This window comes from Castor canadensis, chromosome 15, assembly GCF_047511655.1.
Source record: "Castor canadensis chromosome 15, mCasCan1.hap1v2, whole genome shotgun sequence".
In the NCBI taxonomy this organism is placed as follows: domain Eukaryota; kingdom Metazoa; phylum Chordata; class Mammalia; order Rodentia; family Castoridae; genus Castor; species Castor canadensis.
This window is the reverse complement of record NC_133400.1, coordinates 52,285,042-52,308,938: the sequence shown is the minus strand read 5'-3', so window position 1 is coordinate 52,308,938 and position 23,897 is coordinate 52,285,042. Positions and strand designations below refer to the sequence as shown.

The 23,897-nt window shown below is 44.9% G+C and overlaps 1 pseudogene; it reads right to left on the bottom strand.

Annotated features, from left to right (window-relative positions):
• Positions 1 to 1,806: 1,806 nt before the first annotated feature.
• Positions 1,807 to 8,887, bottom strand: LOC109677650 (ubiquitin-conjugating enzyme E2 B pseudogene; annotated as a pseudogene).
• Positions 8,888 to 23,897: the final 15,010 nt, after the last annotated feature.

Below are 23,897 nucleotides of genomic sequence, written 5' to 3'. Positions count from 1 at the left end.
CCACTAGCTCCCTTGTAACAGGCACTCTAGCAAAGTCCTGTAAGGACACAGAAGATGCAATCTCTATTGAACAGATCCTCCACAGATCCTGAGTCTGCTGGCACCTTGACTTGGACTTCCCAGTCACAGAACTATTAGCAATAAATCCCTGGGTTTTGCTTTTTGTTTGTTTGTTTCTTGTTACACAGATGTTTTCAAACTCTTGGGTTCAAGTGATAATCTGGAGTCAGCCTCCCACATAGCTGGGATTATAGACATGCGCCTCTCTGCAACTGGCAATTTATGTTGTTTATTTTATTATGGCAGCCTGAAAAGACTAAGACAGCAATTACAGACCTGTGATTCTCTTCTGGAAGTGTGGCAAGAGATTGGGCAACCTGAATTTCCAACCTGTAAAATTCCTTCTGGAATATTTCTGTCATAACTTTTCCAGGTATGAATAAGGGCCAGGCCATCCTTGTTGGAAAATGACTCTTTTCTGAAAGATCATGACTATAGTAAGGTCACTGTCATACTTCTAATCAGATACCACGGAAACCAGCTGTGATGGTGGTGACTGTCTAGCTCTGTACAACCCTGGGAAGTGAGGAGCTGGCTTGGTGTGCCCTTTGCAAAACTAGGCTGCAGGCCACAGGGTCAGGCCTGGTCCACTAGCCAGTCTGGGAAATCAGAAAGGGGTCTCACATAGACAGGTCTGTAGGAAATATGTATTGAACAGGAAGACACATGAAGAAATGAGGTGGCAAGGTCTCCTAACAATTCTTTTTTTTTTTCAACAGAATTTACTTGTGTATTTTCCATTTTCTATACTATTTGAAGGCATAGGATAGCTTTGTATTAGCTTTCTACAATACTGTGTTTTAACTCAGATGCGGTACAACTTTTATACAACTTAGGAGATAAAAAAATCTCCACAAGAGAAAGCAACTCAGCAGGCCCTGGTGTGAAAACATTTCCCCAGAATAAACAGATATGAAAATGCATTAAAAAGTGGTCCTCAAATACTTAAATTACACCAAGATTCCTTCCAATATCTGCCTTGCTTAAACCAATGCAACCAATTCATTGCTAACACTGGGGCACGAATTTCTGATAAATGTTTATGGTTTTACTTTCATCACTAATCAAAAGCCTTTTAAAGTGTTACCAGCAGCAGAATCAAATTATGTCAGTTCTCTGCTCATGGTAGATGTGCCAGTTGTGAAACTGCAAAGGTACAGTTTAAGAGTAAGTAATGCATGAATAAGCTGTAACAAGTGGCCTAAATACAGAGTTGGACAGAATCAAAGCAGAATCAAAGTCTACAATTACTCAACTGGAACTAATACAGGTACATTCAAAATGAAGTTAAAAGATCAGAATTGGTGTTTAGAATCAAATTTAAAGACTTTCTTCATAAAATAGAAATATGTTCTTTTGAAGTTGAAAATGAAACTGTCAATTGATAGAGAGCCAGAGACTTATTACCCTCCTACACAGACAAGGAAATAAGGGACAAAGTCTCTTGCACTGAAGTTATGTATTTTAACAGCTTTACATGTAGTATTCATATATAAAAAACTTTAAGTGCTTTTCTCCAATTTAAAAATCTAAAGAATTAAAAAATAAGACATTCAGTATTTGAAAAAAGTACAGATTTATACAATGTGTATATTCTGTCATGAAAACTCCACACCAACATTGTACACTTGGAAAAAAATAGAAACAGGATATATTACAAATTTGTGCAGCAATAACTTAGTTCACACGCCATGTAATAAAAAGTACATTAATCGAGATACACAAGTTTCTGTAGGTTCTAAACTGAAGGACTTTTTTCTTTTTTTTTTTTTCTGCACAATCCTTAAAACGCGTGGCACTTAAAATTTGTTAGCCTTTCTACTAGGAGGCAAATTATACACAACAATGATGAAAAGATGAACAGACCACTTGTCTATTATGAATCATTCCAGCTTTGCTCAACAACGGCCGAAACTCTTTTCTCATATTCTCATTTGTTTTCCTGATAAAGCTGTGCTGCCTGGCTATTGGCTGGACTGTTTGGATTCAGTTAGTCCAACAGGGACTGAATTGATGTTAAGATAGAGGACACACCATATGTTGGCTCCATTGATTCTGAAGGATATCTAAACATATGCTACCATCAGCATACACATTTGGATGAAACATTTTGGATAAAAACCTAACAGCTGGCGGTTTATTTGGATATTCTTCAGAAAATTCTATTACTAATTTAAAAGTACCATCCTCAAAGGGTGTCCCTTCTGGTCCAACTATAACTGCATTCTGCTGCATGATGTTGTTTTCAGATGGTGCGCCACTGACCCCCACAGGTGGGTCTTCTTGCAATCGCTTGAAATCCCGCATGAGCCTCCTCCAGGCCGGGGTCGACATGCTCCCCTGCTGCCCCGCGGTCAGTCTGAAAGAAAAGAGTCCCGCGCAGCGCCGCCCCCCCCCCCATCACCTAACAATGCTTTTAGGAGGAGTTACGGGATGCTTGAAGGCTCTTGGAAGACAGGTGTAGAGTGACCAAAAGATAATCTAGGCACACGCGTTACTGGATACCCCAGACTAGACTGCAATGCTCCTCCAGAGAAATGAACGGGGCTAGGGATGTGGCTCAAGTGGTAGAGCGCCTTCCTGCAAGTGTGAGGCCCTGAGTTCAAACCCCAGTGCCGCAAAAACCAAAACCAAAACAAAGAAAATGAGTGGTCTAGTTCCTCTTTGTCCATTAGGTCTCAGTTTAATCATTTCTTCTTCCAGGAAGCCTTCCCCAGTCCCTCAGTACCAAGCTAGGGTTCCAGTTCTGCATTTCAATTGCTCTTGTTCCTCTGTGTCCACACACTTAATCCATGCTACCACTCTGCTGTTATTCCAATTCATTAATGGGCTCATCCTCCCAGATCAACTGTTGCCTCTCAGAGAACACAGAGGCTGGTCCATGTTGGTCACAACTGAATCCCCAGAGTCTACACAGTGCTCAAGCTTTCCATGAACACTTCCTGACTGAATGAATGTCTTGAGGCAAGCCCCTCAACACTCAGTTTCCTCATAAAATGGGCATGCATAGCATGTCTTCGCAGGATTACTGTGAAGAAGAGTTAAAAGCAGCTATGGAACCAAATAAATGTTCAATAAATCAGTTATTGTTCTCTTGGAATTGTTATTAATGGTTATACAAACACAGGAGATACTGGTTGTTCTTCCCCTATGTTGTCTGGAAGCTATTATTAGTGAGCTTCCTGAACCACACAGCTGTGTCTCAATTAATCTAGCCCCAACTTCCTTTTTCATCCCCATCTCCCAGGATTCCTCCTCAACCCCCATTCCAGTTGCACTAAATTATGGATCAGTCTCCAATGAGCCTTTATCTCCTGAACCTCATCTCAGATCACTCCCCTCCCTGCTTCAGATTTCTGCTCACTCTTCAAGGCCTGTCATAATTGTCATCTGGCATGCCCCACATGGCTCCTGCAGCAGGGTTCCCAGCCTGCCTTGCACTCCTGTGAGATGAGTGACTGCGCTTAGGTCTCCATCACCAGCACACAGCAGTTTGTGACATGGGGGACGTAGGCAAGTAATTTTCTCCCATAATTGATTTGCTGGGCTTGAAAGGTACCAGTTAGCTCTGTGGGCAAAGGGAAAATGACACACTGGACCATAAAATCCTGTCCAACTAAAGAATGATCACCCAGTTTACTGGTCCACAGAGAGGAGGCTCTTCATGATTTCTGCAGTTCAGATCTTTCTGTCCCTGCTCACCTGACCACCTCCTACTTTTTTGCCAAGGTTTCCTCTTCAAAAAACTCCTTTGACTCTAAAGGAGCCCCAACATTTCCCAGTGTCCCAGGGCATCTGGTGTCAAGTTATCTACAAGGAATCTGACTCCCCCTGGAGCTGTGTAGTCCCTCAGGGCAGGGACCTGCTGCATGGCCCCAGCTACTGGCATGATGTCCAGTGCACAGTAAATGCTTAGAACTATTGAGACAAATGAAGCAAAGCAGCCTTCTGTCTTCCCCTAAGCTTGGTGGGGAAGTCTTTATAGGTTTGTCTGGATAAAATCACAAATAAGTCATAAGTGAGACTCTATGACATAATGGTAGGTGTTCTGAGAACAGAAGGTAGGAAGACATGTGTGTACTTCTTGACAAGCTATTCCCTAGCACCAAACTAATGGAGGGAACTGAAAAATCTTCTAGGCCACACATTAGAATCACGCATACATTAGAATTATTCCTAAAAGGAAAACAACCCAGAGCCCAGGTCCTGTCCGCAGAGATGCTTACTTAACTGGTCTGGGGTAGGTGGCACCTGTCATTCTTACAAGCTCTCCATGTTCTAATGTGTTACCTTGGTTAAGAAACATTAAGCTCTCTCACTCTCCTTGCACTATGTACTCAGAAGAGGGTGATGTCACATACAGGGCTTGCAGATAACACTGGGACTGAGACCAGTCCCCTAAGCCCTTTCCTTCTGTCAGCTGGGGAGTCTCTGCAGCAGGCCTCCTTTAGGGTCAGCATGGTGCAGGCCTGAGCTGCCCCTGAGGGTGTGCCTCAGCAGGGAGAAAGACCAGCATGCCTTCTTAACTGGCTGGACATGTGGACAAGGAATGTCCTGTGCTCCCTTTATGATCTAGTTTGTCATTTCCCCTTTGCTCACGAGACTTACCTACCAGGTCTGGCAGAATAAGTTATGGGAAGTGTCATTTTCAAACTCAACTTCCAATCCTCTTTCTCTCTGACTCCATTTTAGCTGGCTAAGCAAACATATATCACATAACTACAGCCTGCATATGTGGCGGTGGTCCCATAGGATTATATCCCTTGGTGAAATCACAGCCATTTCAGTTTGTGTAAGCATACACAGTGATGTTCCTACAACAACAAAATTGACTAATGACACATTTTCAGAATGTATGGCCATCTTAAGCGTTGCATGACTATACTTTGCCATCCTAATCCCATTTTCCAGGGAAAACCAAGGTGTGGGGTCCTGAATGCTCAGGCTTTGGGTGACTGTGTCAGTGTGGTCAGTCACACATCAGCTATGTTCCCAGTGGTATTGCTAGAGCCAAACTTACTTCCTCTTCTGCTTAGCACATTTGGACTCTGCCAGGGCCCCAGAAATGCAGTGTACCTATTTTTTGAGTACCTTTTGTACAGTTGCAATTCTCTTCTTCACACTGTCCTGCTTCACACACTTCCTCGCCTTTCAAGACTCAACCTCCACTCCTCTTTGAAGCCTTTATGGCTCCCCAGGTTGGATGCCTCCAGTAACACTGCCTCTGTAAGAATTCAACTTCAATCCAGGCCAACAGCCACTGTAGTGAAGTTATTGATTTGTAACAAGCATTCTGACTTTAGATATATTAAAATGTTTTAAAAGAGGGGGAAAATAGACAGAGGATGAAGAATATAGCTTTCCTTAGGTCATGGGGATAATGGGGAACAGTGGTCCTCTGGTGCCAGTCCCCCTCCCAGAACAGCAAAGAGTATACTTGGAAGACTCTGGAGATCAGGAATAAAGAAATTTGGGAGACTTTCTCCCTCAATAGCTTCATTTAGTCTCCGAGGCTGATTTTGAGTACTAACCATGTGGAAGGGAGGTGTGTGTGCAGGCGGTGCCTCTCAACCAGGGAGCTGGCACCTCTTCCATACAACGTGCCAATCACTAGCATTGTCCATGGCACTCTACACTGAGTATTTGTCTCTACCCTCATTGCAAGCTAAAAGCTGAAAGCTTAAATCCCATCAGGAGAGGCCTGGCAAGGTGAAAAGTAGCATATTTATCTGACAACATATGTATAGCATTTGAAAGGGATGCACAAGACCTCTGTTTACTAACATGGATAGAGCTGGAGAAAGTTGGTGTAAGAACTAAGCCAGTGAATAACAAGTACAGCATGATTGAATCTTTTCTTTATTGGCAGTGTTGGGATTTGAACTTAGGGCTTCATGCTTGCTAAGCAGATGACTGCATTTTTTTAAAGGCCATTGAAAAATCATTTTTACCCAATGGGTATGTTTGTATGTATGCAAAACCATTTTCTATAAATTTGAAAGAACAATGCAGAGTGAGACCAAGCCTCATTTGTCTCTCTTTCATCAGAGGCCAACTTAAAGCCTCATGCAGCATCATAGGTGCTTGCTTAGTAAATGAGTTCTGTGTGGGAATCAGTATCAGCACGTAATGAGGCCTGATTCTGAAGTGATGGACCCAGGAGTCTCCCAAGGGTCTCGCTCCTATGCCATTTCACCCTCCTCTTTCTCTGTATGCTCAGTGAAGCCCAGAGCCCACAGCTCCATTCTAGTTATGGCAACCATGGGTCTGTCCACTCCAGGTCCAGAGCCAGACTCCATTCCAACCCTGCTGCTCCTGGAGACTGGGCCATGAGTAACTTGGTGGGGCTGCCTCCTTCAGCCCTGGTCCCACCGTGTTAAAGGATGCTCATGCATGTGTGTGTGTGTGTGTGTGTGTGTGTGTGTGTGTGTATGTGTGTGTGTGTGTGCTGGGGAGTGGATTGCTTCTTAAAAATTAGGGTTGGTGCAAAAGAAAAAGTTAACTAGGTCCCAGACTTGGATCATCTGTTTTCAAATGATAGGGAGCATTGGGTACTCACAGGCCTGATACCAGGTTGAGGGTTGGGAAAAGAAATAAACAAGGGTTTTAGAAAGGCACTCCATGCTGGCCTACCAGCTTTCTGAGGGTACAAACCTTTAAGACCCTTTCTTAGTTGGGAATGCTGTAATATATACCCAGATCCAGTGGCTTACAAAATGGGCATTTATTTCTCATAATTCTGGAGGCCAGAAAGTCCAAGATCTAGGTGCTGGCAGATTTGCATCTTAATGAGGTGAGGGCTCTCTTCCTGGCCTGCAAACTGTTATCTTCTTGCTGTGTCCTCACAAACTCTGGTCTCTCCCTCCACCCCCCAGTACTGGGGATTGAACTCAGTCCTTGCTATGTCATGCTGTACCATTTGAGCTCTTGAGCTAACTTTGGCTGGACTGTCTTTGAACTGAGATCTTCCTCCCTCCACCTCCTGAGTAGCCGGGGTCACAGGCGTGCACCACACCTAGGCATCTTTTTTCTCTTTCTTATGAGGACACTAGTGCCATCAGGGAACTTCCCCCTCAGTATCCCATCTAATCACCTCCCAAAGGTCCTACAATAGAGGTAGGGTTTCGATCTATGAATTCTGTGAGGACACAAACATTTAGTCCACAACCTTCTGTCTCTGATCTCCCCAAATTCATATCCTTCTTTCATGAAAAATATATTCATTTCATACCAATAGGCCCCAAAGTTTTAACTCAATTTAGTATTAACTCTTAAATCTAATGTCTAATTTAAATAACATCTAAGTCAAATATGGGTGAGAGTCTGAGACAATTACCTCTTCAGTTATGAACCTGTGAAACTACAGCTATGTGCTTCCCAACTTCAATGGTGGGACAGGCAGAGGATACAGACTCTCATCCAAGAGGGAGAAACTGGAAGGAGGAAAGGGGTGATGGGTTCCAAGCAAGTCCAAAATGTAGCAAGGCAAGTGCCATTGAACTGAGGAATCAGCCCTGATGATCTCTGAATCACTTTTGGTTATTCCTCTTCTGTCTGGAGGAACAGTACATGTTTACAGCTGCATAGCAATATGGTTCAGTCCTGTAGGATTTAAGATGTTCACATTCTTCCCTCCTTCTGTTGTGTGTCCCTTCCGTTCAGTTCAAACTGGCAGTGTTGCTGCTGGGGAGACCAATTGCTGCCTAAGGTCACACCCACAGTAATCTTATCAACTGGCTGTTTACAGGCTGGGTGCGGTGGCTCATGCCTGTCATCCTAACTTCGCAGGAAGCATACATAGAAGGACCGTGGTCCAGGCCAGGTTGGGCATAAACGTGAGATCCTATTTAAAAAATAACTAAAGCAAAAATGCTTGGAGGTGTGGCTCAAGTGCTAGAGCACCTGCCTAGCAAACATGACACTCTGAGTTCAAACTCCACTACCGCTCCGCCCCCCCAAAATCATATGGCTATTTACCACACCCTTGCTGTTCTTTTCCAAATATACTTTTTTATTTTTTGCAATATGGACAGGCTGAGAGTTTTCCAAATCTTTTCCTTTTTGTTTACTAATTCTTCAAATCTCCGCCCCCCCTTTCTACTATAAGCAGTCAGCCTTTCCTTCAATACTTTGCTTAGAAATTTCCTCAGCTAAATATCCAAATGCATCAGTTGCAAATTGTTCCATCCACAAAACACTAGAACATAAACACAATTCAGCCTGACTCTTTGCCATCTTATAAGAAGAATTGTCTTTTCTCTTTTCTCCACCGCTCAACAACATACTCCTCATTTCTCTGAGACCTCACCAGAACAGTCCTTAACATCCATACTTCCATTGTGTACCTCAGAAGTCCTCCAGTCTCTACCCATCACTCAGTTCCAAAACACTTTCACAATTGTAGGTAGTCATTACAGCAGTAGCTCACTTCTGGGTACCAATTTCTGTCTAGTCAGCTTGGGCTACTATAAAAAAATACCATACATTGGATGACTTAAACTAGTCATTTCCTTCTTATAGTTTTGAAGGTTGGAGAGTGCAAAATCAAGGTCTAGTAGGCTGTTTTTAGTGAGGGTTCTCTTCTTGGCTTGTTATATTGTGCTTGCTATGTTTTCACAGGGTAGAGTGGAGACAGAGACCAGAGCTCTCCTTTCTTTCCCTCTTCCTATAAGGACACCAATCCCACCTTAGGGGTTCCAACTTCATGAATTCATCTAAGTCTAATTACCTTCCAAAGGCCTCACCTCCAAATAACATCACACTAGAGGTTAAAGGTTCAACCTGTAAATTTTAGGGGAACACAAACATTTAGTTTATAACAGCACAATTTACAGAGGAAAGGCTTTAAAGACAGGGCATTTGTTGGCATACCTTTAACACAGACTTTCTGGATTGAAGCTCCTTTTTTCAGGGCTGGGAATCGAACCCAGGGCTTGTGCATGCTAGATAAATGCTGTCACTGAACTGCATCCTCAGCTCTGGACTGAAGCTCTTGATCCATGTCAAGGAGGCAACAGTCATTAGGGCTGGTTTAACTCACAGGCCTCATTCAGGCAGGTACACGTTCCTTCATCATCTTTTAACGGGTAGTTCTGGACTAGCACTGGGCAAGTGCTAGGGACTCTGAGCCGAAAGACAGCTTGCCTCCAGGGAGCTTAAAGCTGTGCAGTTACAAACATTTGCCTGTTAGCCGGGTTTTTCTTGTGCTATCTTGTCTGGGAAACCCTGCATTCCCTCTGTCCAGTTCCCCTGGCTGCTGGTAGGTGTGGCTCCCCTTGGAAGGTTTCCTCGCGTTCCCCTAGTCTGAGTCCTGAGCCTCTAGTGCCGCCGAATGTGACACCTACTGCCTTTGCAGGCTAGTCCCTCCGAGGCTGGCGCTCTTGTCTGCTTGTCTGTCCCCCTCTCCCCCATGAGAGGTGGGCTCGGTGCGGAGAGGTCCACCTTCTCCAACCCGAGGAACTGAGGCCCCAGCGCTCATCTCCAAACCCCTACAATCACTTCTCCTTAGGATTAGGCTGTTGTGGGTTCGTCTGAATAAGCGGGGAGGCCCGAAGAACGCTCGGGAAATGTGGAGGGGTCCCTATAGGAGCGGGCGGGGTGCGTGCGCCCATGGGAGGGGCAGTCTGGTTATTCCAGGAAAAAGAAAGAAATGTTGCAGAGGAGGCGGCCACCCGGCGGGGATCGGTTGTCACCCGGCGGGGATCGGTTGTCACCCGGCCGGCTTCCGGCTCTGAGAACTGCGGGCCGGGTTCCCCGGGCGCCCCAAAACGGCCCAGGTTCCCCTGCGCCTCCGGCCGCACCCAGCCAGCCCCGCGAGCGAGCGGCGCGGTGCGGGGCAGTGAGGCTTGCAGCGCCCGACAGTCCGCACCGCGATCCCGCGCCGCCCCGCTCCGGTCTCCCCCCTCCCCCGCCCCCACGCCCCCGCGCTTACACTGCAGACAGCGGACCGCGGCCAGGCAGAGCGCGAAGAGCCCCAGGGAGATGGCGCAGGTCTTACTGCTCCCGCATCACACAGGCCTCATGAGCGCGCGGGTCGGAGGGCTAGGCGTGGGCCGCCCGGTGAGGGCTTGCGCCCGCCGCCGCTCCCGCTCCACCTCCCGCAGGTTCTCCAGGGCAGGCGCAGAGCGCAGAGGAGCTGCTTGTACTTTTGCTGCACAAGTTCCCGACGGGGGACGGGGGGGGGCGGGGGGGGCGGGGGGAGAAGACAGGAGAGGGAGGGGAAGAGAGAGAGAAGGGAGAGGGAGAGTGCAGAGGGAGGGGAGGGGGAGGAGGGGAAGAGAGAGAGGAGAGAGAGGATTGGATAGGAGAGAGAAAGAGAAGAGGAGAGGAGAGAGAGGACAGAAGAGGAGAGAGAGAGAGAGGAGAGAGAGAGAGAGAGAGAGAGAGAGAGAGAGAGAGAGAGAGAGAGAGAGAGAGAGAGAGAGAGAGAGAGAGAGAGAGAGAGAGAATGGGAAGGAGGAGTGGGAGGAACGAGCGCACGCTGAGTGGTAAATACCGAATGGAATGGGAAGGCAAATACTGGCAAACAATTAGCACTCTCTTGACGTCTACACCCACTTTACCGGTATGATTCAAGATCCCATACCAGGGTGACAGGAGGGAGGGAATACTAGATGTGGCCTAAGGACTGAAAGTGATGGCTCCGTGGTCAAAGGGAAGGCTTTTAGGAAAATGAAATGAAGCCTGGGATGAGAGGAGCGAGGGAGACAGAAAGACTCAGGCTGCTTTGGGTGGAGCCACTGGACAGTGATAATATTCATCCTCCACCTACCCAGGAAATGCTCACTGGACGCTGCTTATTTGCACAGGGCCTGGCACATGTGGTCACTCTACTCACTCATAGGACATTGATGAAATAAAGTTGGGGGCCGTGCTAAGCACTAGCAATATAACAAGACATTTGGGAAGCTGGGCTTGGTGGTGGTGGGCTTCTATAGTCCTAGCACTCTATAATCCTAGAAGAGGACCTATAATTCTAGAAGGGGAATGCAGGAAGATGGATGTGGGCACTTCTATAGAAATTCTAGCAAGGCTGGAGGGGTGAGTGTTGACCAACTGCAGTTCGGTATATATGCTACTGTGACAGTGAAGACCCAGGCTGCTATGGGGTGTCAACAAGAGTATGTATGTATAAAGTGGGCAGAGAAAAGACAGGACACCGGTATTGTGTGGTGTTTCTACTCCATTTGGTCAAAAGTAGATAGATTTCCTAGCCTCCCTTGTTTGTAGAGGGGTAGCAGTGCCAATCAGTGCTGGCCAGTGATAGTTAAGGTGAAGTCTTCTTGGGGTGCTTCTGGAAAAGGTTTTGCTGATAGAAAGGACAGATAAGGCTGGGAGTGCCCCTACCTTGAAGACAGTCCTTCTCTTTCTATCTGTGGCACCTGTCTTGCTTCCATAAAGTTATATGGGTGAGGACAAATTTTTCATGCTAAGTAAGGATGGTGAAGTAGAAAGATGGAGAGAACTATGAGACCGTGATACTGCAACACACTTTCCTGCATCCTTCTGGTTCCTAATGGACACTCCTTGTTAGTCCCTGGTGAGGTCAACAACAGCAGCACCCTGCTGACTGCCCTGGAGTAGGAGTGTCACCCAGGCTAACTGCTAAAAAGTACCCTCTTCACCAGCCTAAGTGTTTGGCTTAGGGATGGGAAAATGAGGCCACCAACAGTGATGATAAGAGTCACTACTGGGATTGCTAAAAGCTGGGATACATCTATACCACCCTGAACACGCCCAATCTCCTCTAAAAGCTGGGGTACTAGTTAGGCCATGCCTGGCATGTGGAGAGGGTCTGAATTGAGAATGAAGCTGAGCTAGCATGGCACATGCTTGCAATTGCAGCACTCTGGAGGCTGAGGGAGGAGGATTCTGAGTTTATGGCCAGCCTGGGTTAATAGTGAGACCCTGTTTCAAAAAAAAAAAAAAACAAAAAGGGAAAAAGAATGAAGCCAAGATGAGGCAAACTGAGCTGGGAACCAGGAGAGAGATACAGTCTGAATTATATGGTTTTCATACTGGGATTTGGATCCCTACGTCTACCAGTTGTTAGCAGATAATCGTTTTTGCTTGAGCAAATTTAAGTTAGAGTTTTAGGATATAAAAATGATGTTGGTCAACCACTACAAAGTTACACTGAGATAGGAAGAATAAAATTAATAAGTTTATTGCATCGTTGAGTCACTCTGCCAGTTCTGTCTCTCACTTACATTTCTCAGACTTTATTCTTTCTTATTTATACATTCATTTACCAAATAGTCATTAGTGACTATTAGGACCAGGTGCCAGGTAAATGGCTGTGAGCAAAACAGGCAATTTACTCTGTCCCCCTCTCAGAAGTAAGAGCCTGGTGCCTAGAAGCCTTTCTCAATTTGGGACAGCCTGTATCTACTAGTTTGTGAATTCCTTGGGACCATGTGTTATTCATCATTAAAGCTAGCACATTGCCTGGTACAAGGACATACTGGATAAATGTTTGGTGAATAAACAAAAGTGCAAGTGATTTCTGAAGTCTTTTACATAGAATAAAGAAAATAGAGAAATGTCAAGAAAACCATTTATTATAGTCAGGGACATTCTGAATTTTTAACTTTTCTTCTTTTTTGCAGTGCTGGGTCTCAAACTCAGAGCCTCGTGTATGCTAAGCAAGCACTCTGCCATTGAGGTACACCTTAAGAGCCTATATTTTCTTTAAAAAAATTGATTGGATTCAAATTAAAAAATCACTTGAAGGTGAGCATGGTGGTGCATGTCTATAATCCCCACACCTGGGGTGCGGAGGCAGGAGGATTGAAAGTGTCAGGTCAGCCTGGGCTACACAATGAGACCCTGTCTTCAAAAGAGAAAGACAGAGTGACAGAGAGAAAGGGAGGGAAAGAGAGAGAGAGAGAGGAAGAGGAGAGAAGAGAAGAGAAGAGAAGAGAAGAGAAGAGAAGAGAAGAGAAGAGAAGAGAAGAGAAGAGAAGAAAAATTACTGTCACCAACTAGCTCCTTGGCCATGGAGGAGTGACATCAACTCTCTGGACCCCTGAAGGGCTTGGGCTGTACCAGAAGTCGTCACTTCTGGCTATCTATTAGGAAAAAACACCACAGTCTGGATGCTATTACATTTGAAGGCATCAAATTTTCTGGGAGTGGGACTGAAGCATCAGTGTTTTAGAGAGCTCCCTGAGATTCCAATGTGACATATTCCCTGGGTGGAAAGGCTCTGCTCCAGACTGAAGGCTTATCATGGCCAGGTGCAATGGCTATTAGATAAAGCTTATCACGTCTTTTTTGAATGTAGATTTCATAGAGGGGAGGGAGGGAGGCTGCATGAGTCTGTTTAAGACATGATTCTGTTCACATTTCACTCATTCATTCAACAAGTATGAATTGCATGCAAGATCCAGGCATGGCACCAGTTTGATTGAAGCACAGGGCAACAATGAGGGAGGAGAAACTAGAAAAGTAGATTGGGACTAAGGTCTGTAAACTGAGTACTCTGAGGATGCTTGCCTTCCTTAAAAGGCTGCAACTCAAGATTCATGGGTTATGAAATGTTAGCTGCCCCTTGCAATCTTTGACATTCATGGTAGCCCTTGGGTACTCATTGGCTATTCTCACAAGTCAACCACTCAGGGAGAAAACAATCTGTGTTTATTTTCTCAAAATCAGAAGAAAATGATGTGTGCCTAAAACAACTTAGCTTTGTGACTGTTCCATATATACATATATATGGTTTTGTTGGGTTTTTTTGTGATACTGAGGCTTGAACTCAGGGCCTGCACCTTGAGCCACTCTGCCAGCCTTTTTTGTGATGGATGATCTTGCCTGGGCTGGCTTCGAACTGTGATCCTTCTGATCTCTACCTCCTGAATAGCTAGAATTTCAGGTGTGAGCCACCGGCACCTGGCCCCCTCCATGCATTTTTCATTTTTGAGAACAGTCACGATTTTAAATGTTTTTCCATTGTTCCTACAAGTACCTATGAATTTGTGAGACTATATATTTTGGTATTTTGCAAAATTAATCACCATTTTCAGAGGCTTGTAAACTCTTGCTTCTTTTGTCTTTCTGAAAGATATACTTGTTCAGTTATGGGATGTATATCATGGTGACAGTCAGGTGAGTGAACTGGGAGAGGATTGTGTTGAGTGCTACAATATGGAAGACCAATAAGAACTTTTATTAAGGTTGGTTCCTTTGATCTGGGCTTTACGCTTCGACATAGTGATCAAGAGTCTGTAAGGTGAGTTGCTTCGTCTTCCCAATGCCACATGGAGACCAAGCCTATTAAAGGGAAAAACGAGTAAGGTAGTATCCTCCTTTGAACTCTAATTGTTCAAATTGCCTGTACTATGCAGGCTGTTTCTCGCCTGTATAACCAGAAGTGGTGATTGATGCACACAAGCCTTAGTTACTTGTTAGACTTCAGGAACCTAAAGGGGTTTTAACATAGGGCATTTGAAGTATTCCTGAATCAATAGCCAGCTATGGCACTATTAGCTTTGTGACCTTGAGAAAATTGCTTCACCTCTCTAAACTTGAGCTATTGTCTGTGAGTTGGGTAGTACAGTGTTATTTTACAAGGTTCTTGTGAAGATGAGAGTAGATTGCTGACAATGGAGACTGCCCTATTTTTTTTTTTCGCCAGCACTGGGGTTTGAACTCAGAGCCTTATACTTGTTAGGCAGGCCCTCTTGCCAATTGAGCCACTCCACCAGCCCTTTTTTTGTGATAGGGTCTCACAAACTATTTGCCAGGCTGGCTTTGAACCTTGATCCTCCTGATCTCTGCCTCTTCAGTAGCTAGGATTAAAGGCATGAGCTATCAGAACCCGGCGAGAGTGCCTTACTTATAATAACTTATTTAATCATTTAATCCAATAGGAAGACACTACTATTATATCAATTTTAAGATGAGAAGATTGAGGCTTAGAGTCCTAAGTGGCAGAAGTTTGCTTGAACCCAGCTGCTTGTCTTAGGAGACTGTGCTCGTCACTCTGCCATTCTGCTTCTCCTTGCTGTTAAATGAGATAGTATGTGAGATGTCCAGCACAGTGTCCAGCCCAGAACAGCACAATAAATATAGGTTTTCTCCCTCCTTTGGAACAAAATCACAGAGCAAGATGCCAAATATCACACCATTTACCTACAACTTGGGAACCATACAGGAAAATTTGCAGTAGGTGAAATCAATGTCATACTGTCTTACTTTCACTGTCTTGACATCTCAGTTTCTTGGGTTTGGGACATGATTACAAGTACTTGGAAGCATGTGTCTGTCAAGTAAATCAGTTTCACTACACATTTTTCATTAAGTTGGTTGTAATTCCTTACTTATACTCAAGTCCTGGAAAGAGATTCCTGAGCCCCTCTTAAAGCAGTCAGGCTCTGATCCTGAGAGTGTCTAGGTTAGCACTGTAAACTCACCAACAACCTCAGGAGACCAAACATGTCAGAGTCAATGTGGGGCAGGGATGGATTAGCTATTTTTTCATTTGGACCATAAAGAACTCTGCTAAAAGTAACTGTTTAGGAATAATCGGAGCGTTATAGGCCATGAAATCTGTTGAGAGTCTGTACAAAAGTGGCCAGTCCAGGAGAGACCCTCAGATCCAGGGCGTGGCTTGAAGTGAGGGGAAAACTGGCTGGCATTGCTCACAGCAGCACAGCTCTGCCTCAGTGGGGCACTAACCCAGTGGAGGCAGGTGTGGTCTTCTGTGAGACCTGTTGGTAGAAGTTGCAAAGGAGCCACCCCTTTCCTTCTGTAGCTTCCAGCCCCACTGGGGAGGCACAGCAGGTCAGAAGGCCAGAGCTGCATTAGGGAGTACCGAGTGAGTGGGGTCCCAGACACCGTGAATGTTCCCCAGGGCAGAGGGGATGGGAGTGGGTGACAGGGGCACAAAGGTGGATTCTTAGAGTGGGTAATCTTGATTTTCCGCTACAGGGCTGACTTCATGGCCATAGTGCCTGTCATGCTCCAGGGCTTCACATGTTTAGATTAATGTTTTGCTGATGCACCTTTTTTTGGTGCTGGGGCTTGAACTCAGGGCCTCATGCTTGCAAGGCAGGCACTGTACCACTTGAGTCATCCTGCCAGCCCCATTTTTGTGTTGAGTATTTTTGAGCTAGGGTCTCACAAACTATTTGCCTGGGCTGGGCTCAAACCACGATCCTCCTGGTTTCTGCCTCTAGAGGAGATAGGATTATTAGGTGTGGGTCACTGGTGTCCGCTTAAAATTCTTAATAATTTTTGAGCATGCAGTACCTGAGTTTTCATTTTGTACTGGGCCCCACAAATTATGTCCTGATGAACCCAACCAACAGATTATTTCCAGCATCTATAATTTTTCTTTGCCCGTAGACTTTTCCCTTTTATTTCCTGTCTCACTTCCTCCTTGTTTTCTGCACTTTAAACCTCCAGGCAGCTGTTGCTCTTGTCTCACTGTGGCCCTCCATGCCTAAATGACTCAAGACCTCAGTATCATTCCTTTACATGGTTTGCATCCTCCTGCTTTTCCCCATTTCCAGAGCCATCCACCTACTTCAGGTCTACCTTGTCTTTTGTCTAGTCTCTAAACCTTTATTTGTGTGTGCTTTTAGAGACCACCTGCATTGGTCTACACTGGGAGCTTGTTAGAAATGCAAAACTTTGGGCCCTGCCCTCTGTCTACATTTGAACAAAATGCTTTAAAATGTGAGATGAAGTCTGATCAGTGGTTCTGGACTTTGAAAATACATTAGAATCACCTGACAAGATTTAACAAATACCAGTTCTGTCCTTAGATTTCTATTTAGTTAGGAAGCTTCATTTAAAAAAATTTTTTATAGCTCCCCTTTCCATTTGTTTTACTTACCTATTGCTGTATAACAAATTACCCTAACACTTTAAACAACCCATGTTTATTATCTCACAGTTTCTGTGGTTGAGGAATCCAGACGCAGATTAGTGGCTCCTTTGCTTCAGAGCTTCTCACAAAGTTGAAATCAGGGTGTTGCCCAGGGGCTTGCCCAAGGCCGCAGTCAAAGTTCAAGCAGGATCTGCTGCCAAGTGCACTCAGTGGTTATTGGCAGGACTGTTTCTCACAAGCTGTCAGACTGAGGGTCTCAGTACCTTATTGTTTGTTACCTGAGAGGTTGCCTCCAGTCTTGTCCAGATGGGACTTTCCAACTTGCAACTCTAGTAAGAGAGACCATGTCACAGGTGTGAGATGTCACAGGTGTGAGATGTCACAGGGAATCCAAGGACACAATGGGACCCAGGATAGGGAAAAGCCATGAGAACCAGCTGCCAAACCAGTTGTTAGGTTTCCACCCATCCCAAGTTTGTACAGGGACATGGGTGATTTTTCTGATGGTAGTGGCAATGTTTGTTATCATCAATTTGAAGGCAACATCTGAATGGTTGAATTTGCCACATACACTCCCTTCCTCACTAGAAGATAGTCTAAGGCCAGGCGGTTTTGACATATAGCAGAACACATTTGGGTCTATTGTCTGGCCAGTAATTCTAAGGCAGAAGCAGTCTGGTTGGTGATAATTTCTACCACTGCTTGTAACCTAATGATTCGATTGAGCATGTAAATGGGAGTCTGGAAACCCCAACTCTCGTCTTGTGCCCAGAGATCCTTGGGACAAACCCAGCAGTTGGTGAGATTAGTAATTTTGGCCAGGTAGTTGATGGTGGGGGTCATGGGTGGTGGTGAAGGACCTGTCCCATTAAAACAGTGAGAAAAAGAAGTACAAATCTCATAACATAAGGCAGATCATGGGTGGGACAGAGCACAGAAAGAGGAAACCAAACATTAGAGCCCCACAATGTAGGCAGGTCTACTCTTGGGGAGAAGTCACCCATAGGACTGTGCTTAGAACTGTGGTTAGAGTGAGAGAGAGTGCAATGAAGAGGTAGGGGAGGAGGGCTGACATAAGTTACTTTCCTGATGGAGTTTTCTTCAAGAGAAATTTAAGATCTGAGATGGGCTCACATGAGTAGTGAGTCTCCTTAGGAGCAGGTTTAACGGTGGCCATGTCAGTAGGGGAAACCCAGAGCTTGACTCTGGAGGTGTGGATAAAGATTCCAATCCAGCCACTCAGACTCCTGTTTGGGTGGAAAGCAGCACAGGGTATGACCTCTTCCATAGGGGCTCTGAAGGCCCACTGGGTACATGAGGAATTTTAACAAGCACCAAATCACCAGGACAAAGGGAGGAGGAAAAGAAGAAGGGGCATGAGAGAGATGCCTTGGTGTAACTCAGTTAGGATTTGTTGAACTTATCTAGATGGGTGATACGGGAGGTAAGTCTGGCTGTTTCACCATCCAGAATGAGGTCACTAATGAGAAACAGACAGCCATAAAGAGACTCAAAAGGGGTGATGATACCTAATTTGCTGGGGTGTTTCTGAGGCAGAGGAGGGCCAAGGGCAGGAGTTTGGGCCAGGGAAGATGTGTTTCCTGGGCCAGTTTGGTTAGGTAGTGCTTGAGTAATCCATTGGCCTGTTCCACCTTCCCCAAGCCTGGGGACTCCAGGCACAGTGGAGGTGATCTTTTAGGTGAACCCAAACAGAAAGGGCTGTCTTTGCCCTTCCAATAGTGGAGCTGTCCATGTAGACTGACAGGTCCACTTGTTCCTCAATGGGGCATGCAGAAATACTCTGGGGGGGAGTAGTATTTGGACTTTAAGTTTGGACAGGAGGTCCGTTCCCAAAAAGGGGATAGGGGTCTTGGGGACTAGTAGAAATGAGTGACAGAAGTGGAGGTTCCCCCAAGAGCATGCCAAAGGCTGGGTAAAATATTGTTCTAGGGACTGGCTTAATATGCCCCAAATCCTGACTTTGTTGTTAGACCTGGGACCTGGAGAGAAAGGGATGACAGAGAAGCGGGCTCTGCTATCCAAAAGGAAGATGACTTTGTGCTTCTCAACTGTCAGGACTACCTGGGGCTCCTCGGTCTGGATGTCAAGAATGGGAGCCTGGACAGGAGACCCCCAGAACCATCATTCAAGGGAGCCATATGGCCTCTTTTCCTAGTGGAGATGGGGACTCTTTGTGGGGGTCACGAGATGTCATGAGATATCTCAGAATACTCTCAAGAATAAGAGGCTGGAGCCCTGGAGTTACAGGCAGGAAAGAAACTTTATTGATAGAGAAAGGCTGAGCAGAGAGACACACAGAGGGGTATGGAAACCAGGCGCCCCACTGAGTGCTGGAGTGGGGATATATATGTATATGACTTAGGCCCTAACCTAAAGAACAGTTTGTAGTGGAGTCCCGTAAGTCCATTCTTGGCACATGCTTGCCTCCTGTACCTCCTGGTCCTCTGGCCAAGCTGGTTCCTCCACTTCTCCCAGGTCATGGGGGCTTCTGCACTCCTAAGATGTCATGGGGCTGATTTATTTGAGACTGCTACAACTGAAAGCAAAATGGATCTTTTATACCCATTTCTGGAAATGACATTTTCTTTTTGGTGGTACTGAGATTTGAACTCAGGGTCTTACACTTGCTAGGGAGGTGTTCTACCACTTGAATCACTCTGCCAGTCCTTTTATATGTCAGGTATTTTCAAGATATGGTCTCACAAACTATTTGCCCAGGCTGTCTTTGAAAGGCAATCCTCCTGATCTTTGCCTCCTGAGTAGCGAGGGTTACAGGCCTAAGCCACCAGTGCCTGACTGGGAATGACATTTTATTACTTCTGCCATAGTCTGTTCATTGGAAGCAAGCCACTGCACCCAGCCCACACTTGGCTGGGGAGATTATACAAGGCACAAGGGCATGACAACCAGGAGTGCTGGAATTAAAGACCCTCTGGTGCTGAAAACAGACACATGAGAGAGAAAATCTTGACAAGGCAATTTCTTTTGATCAAAAGGGTGCAAGCATGTATTCACTCCACAAAATGGCCAATAGTGGCTTCTCCTTATATTCCTGATGCAGTTGTATCTGCCTCTTACTTGGGATTTGTCCAGGTCAAAGGCTCACAGTCTCTCTCAATTGGCTAAAAGGCTTGGGGGATCAGTTATAGCACACAGTTTGATGGGCAATTTTTGAAGGCAATGGAGCTGTACAAGAATCTGGAAGAAGAAACAGGAACCCTTTAAACAATGCAAGTCATCTAAGATGGTGACCTGAGGAATTTCAAGTAATCTAAGAGGGTGACATATACTTTGATAGAAAAGATCATTTTTCTTACAGGAGTAAGGATTGCTGGGTCCATCTTGGAAGTTTGCCTACCCCTCTACTTCGGTGACTCTAATGGTGGAAACCATTGTTCTAGACATGGATGTAAAGAAGCCTATCCTGTACCGTAACTCAGATTAAACAGTGGTAGAAACCTGGAAAGATAAGAAGCTTGAGGCTATACTTGGGCTGTATGGTAACAGTGTGGAAATCGAATAGTTACATTTGCCGAGGTGAAGGGGTGCATCATCCCTGTCCCCACCTCCACTCTGCCAAGCCAAATACAGACTTCTGCAATAGTCTGATAACTTTCTCCACTCTTTCCCAGTCCTTCAATAAGAGTAACAATGTTTTCTAACTTGTTTTCAGCATCAATTGCTCTTACTCAATAACACTACAAATAATAGCTGATACCTTTTGGGAGCATACTAAATTCCAGGTGTTGTTCTAAATGCTTTACATTTATTACTCTATTTAACCTTAAAAAGATCCCAAGAAGTTACTGTTAATGTCTTCATTTCCTATAAGGAAACTGAAGCAGTGAAAGGTTAAGTTCCTAGATCATATACCTCATCAGTAGGGGACTTAAGATTCAAATATAGGTGGTCTGCACCTTATGCCCTGAAATTATTAGCTTGATACAAAAAAATCTTCAATGTCTAGACATTTCCAATGATATTTGTTTTGATAGTACCATGTACAACAGTGAAAAACTAGAAACAACATAACTGTCTAAAAGTAGGAAAATAGTTCAGGAAATTGTGCTATATTTTGTGATGACCTTTAATGCCCATTAAAAGGGATGCTGTCTTAAAGAGTTTTAAAGACAGGGGAAAATACGCAATGATGTTATGAGAAAAAGAGGTGAAATTAGATAATGAGAAAAATAGACACTGAAAGGAAGTGGGCAGAAGATTAAGGAGGATAAGGATAAGGGGGAAGAAAGGGGGTAAGGAAAGAGTAAGAAGTGTGCATTTAGAAAGGAGCACACAAAAAAGGGAGAGACAGAGATGAGAGATGAAGAAAGGAAAGAGACAAAGGAGAGGAAAAGAAACCAGATCCTTGCCAAGCCATCTATCCATTAAGTTGCCTCAGAATGCCCAGGACTAGAGGGAAATGCATTTGCCAGAGGATCTGTCTGTGCTCCTGGCTGGCAAGAAACAGAGACAAGTAGTGTTGAGAGCATCTTTCATTAATATCAGAGTCTCCAGCCAACCCTAATGGCCCCTGGGCTGTGAGTTTAAGGAGACCAGGGAGTCAGCATAATGGTTGGGGAGATCTGGAAGCTCCTGGGTGGCCTGGACTAGTTTGTTTGGAGTGATTGATCTGGTGGTCCAGCAGCCCCCATGGGGAAGTTAATGGCCAGAGAGAAGCAGTTTATGGCAGCTATGTTATTTGATAAGTCCTTTAGGTTTGCAGTCAGTTCAGATGCTGATCTTCCCCTGTCTTCAAAAGTTTACAATCTAGTCAGTGGATGGCGACAGCCAAGTAAATTAATAATAGGACTAACTTATATCCTTAAAGAGCTAAATACTGCAGCTCCTTTCAAATGTCAGGGACTCAGTGAAGATTTGTTGAATAAATGGGTGAATGAATGAATAAAAGTCCAACTCACGTATCTGCAAGCTCGGGGGAGGAAATGTTGTTTGTGAGCTAATTGTGTTACTTAGGATTGGACACATGGTAAACCCCCAGTTCAGTTTTATTAAATGAATGATGGGTAGGGTTTCACTGTGGAAAAGGGAAATGCCCTCCAGGCTGCTGCCATATGCTGGTGCCTCAGCATTAACCGAATCGTGCTGTCAGTTTTTGTTAATAATTTACAAATCACATGTAAATTGAATCACCTACATCTCATTTCCCTTCTGTGAAGTGGCAGTGTTGGAATCATCATCTGCATTTACAGATGAAGACATGAGAGCCTGCCTGGCCTGCCTGGGTCTTGTGCCCAAGTAAAGTATGAGGCCAGCCCGGCGCCAGTGACTCACGCCTGTAATCCTAGCTACTCAGGAGGCAGCGATCAGGAGGATTTCAGTTCAAAGCCAGCCCAGGCAAAAAGATTGTAAGACCCTATCTCAACAAAACCCATCGCAAAAAAGGGCAGATGCAGAGGCTCAAGGTGTAGGCCCCGAGTTCAAGCCCTAGTATCGCAAGAGAAAAGAAAAGTATGAAGGCCATACCTGGAATTCAAGGCTTCTGACAGCAGCTGCAGTTCTCATTCCCCTGCTCCAGGTGGCTGTCCCCATGCTCAGTAATAGCTAGTGGAGGGGGGAGGTCTCGGAGGCACTTGAGTTTTTTGGGAGAAGGATTAGTAGTGGTGGAAGTGGGAGCAATGCCTCAATGCCAATGTAGCAGCTATATCTAAGTTATTTCATCTAAAAGCCACCTTAGAAGAGGGGATTTTTTTCATTGCTAGGAATCAAACCCAGCATACCTTACATATGTTAAGCAAGTGCTCTACCACTGTGCTATATCCCTAGCCCTTATTAAGAGGAATTATTATTTTCACTCTGGAAACAAGGAAGTATAATCAGGAAAATCAAGTAAACTTGTCCATGGTCAGAGCTAGGATTTAAACCAGGTCTGGATGGACTTCAAAGCTCATACTCTTCCCATTGCATCATGGTTATTTGAGTAATTTTAGAAAGAGAACAAAGTGGTAATGTGGAGATTTCTGAGTCATCTCCAGCAAGTCACAATTGCTCTGGGGTGGTGTGGGGATGGAAGGGTGAAGACTGTATTTCCAGACCTCAGGGTTAATTTGGGATTTCTTCCTTGTGAGGTGGATTTTATTTGGCTTATTTTCTAGAGAAAGGAATTGTGAAAAGACCTCCTTGGCTGAGGTGTCCAGGCATATTCAGGACAAATCAACCAATCAAATTTAAGTGGAAGGGGGATATTCTGAGGAGAAAGAAAAACCTGTGTCTACAGTCCTCTGAGGTACATGCTACCTCATGCCTGCAACTGGCTTGGGTGATTTCATTGTCCATAGGGACAGTCCAGTCTCAGTTCAGCTGCCTCCTCTTCTCTTCTTAGCATACCCCATGGCCTTGTTATTACCAGGAACAGTTCTACCTCCAACATCTTAACTGGCTTCCTTGTAGTCTCTTCCTCACTGCCACCTTAATTCTTACGTAAGCCTCCAAACCTGGATCAAGCCCTCATCTCTCTATTGTCCTTCCTTGTCTTTCTCAGTTTCCATCAATAGTAAGGGCTTTTCAGTGGCAAGTGATAGAAACCCATAGTAAAATCATTTAAGAACTAAAAGGTTTGTTGGCTTTTTAATTGGGAAGGACAGGGTACAGTATTCAAGGTCAGAAGATGCCATTACTCAGGATCCCTGCTTACATTTTCTCAGGTTGTGCCCTACATGAGGGTTCCATATCTAAGGGAGTGAAATAAATGTTGTTCACATATTCACCTACATGAGCTTTTGTGGCCAGGTGAGGAAATTTCACCTGAGTACTAGAGCAGAGTGACAGTTTCCTCTTTAATAAACTCACATTAGCACATGAAGCCCCAGATAAACTCAAGAGAATATGTACACACACACACACACACACACACACACACACACACACAGGCCTATCCCAACCATTTCCTCAATGTGTCAGCTAGTTTTCTGTCACTGTGACAAGATACCTGAGAAAATCATCTTAACACAGGAAAGGTTTATTT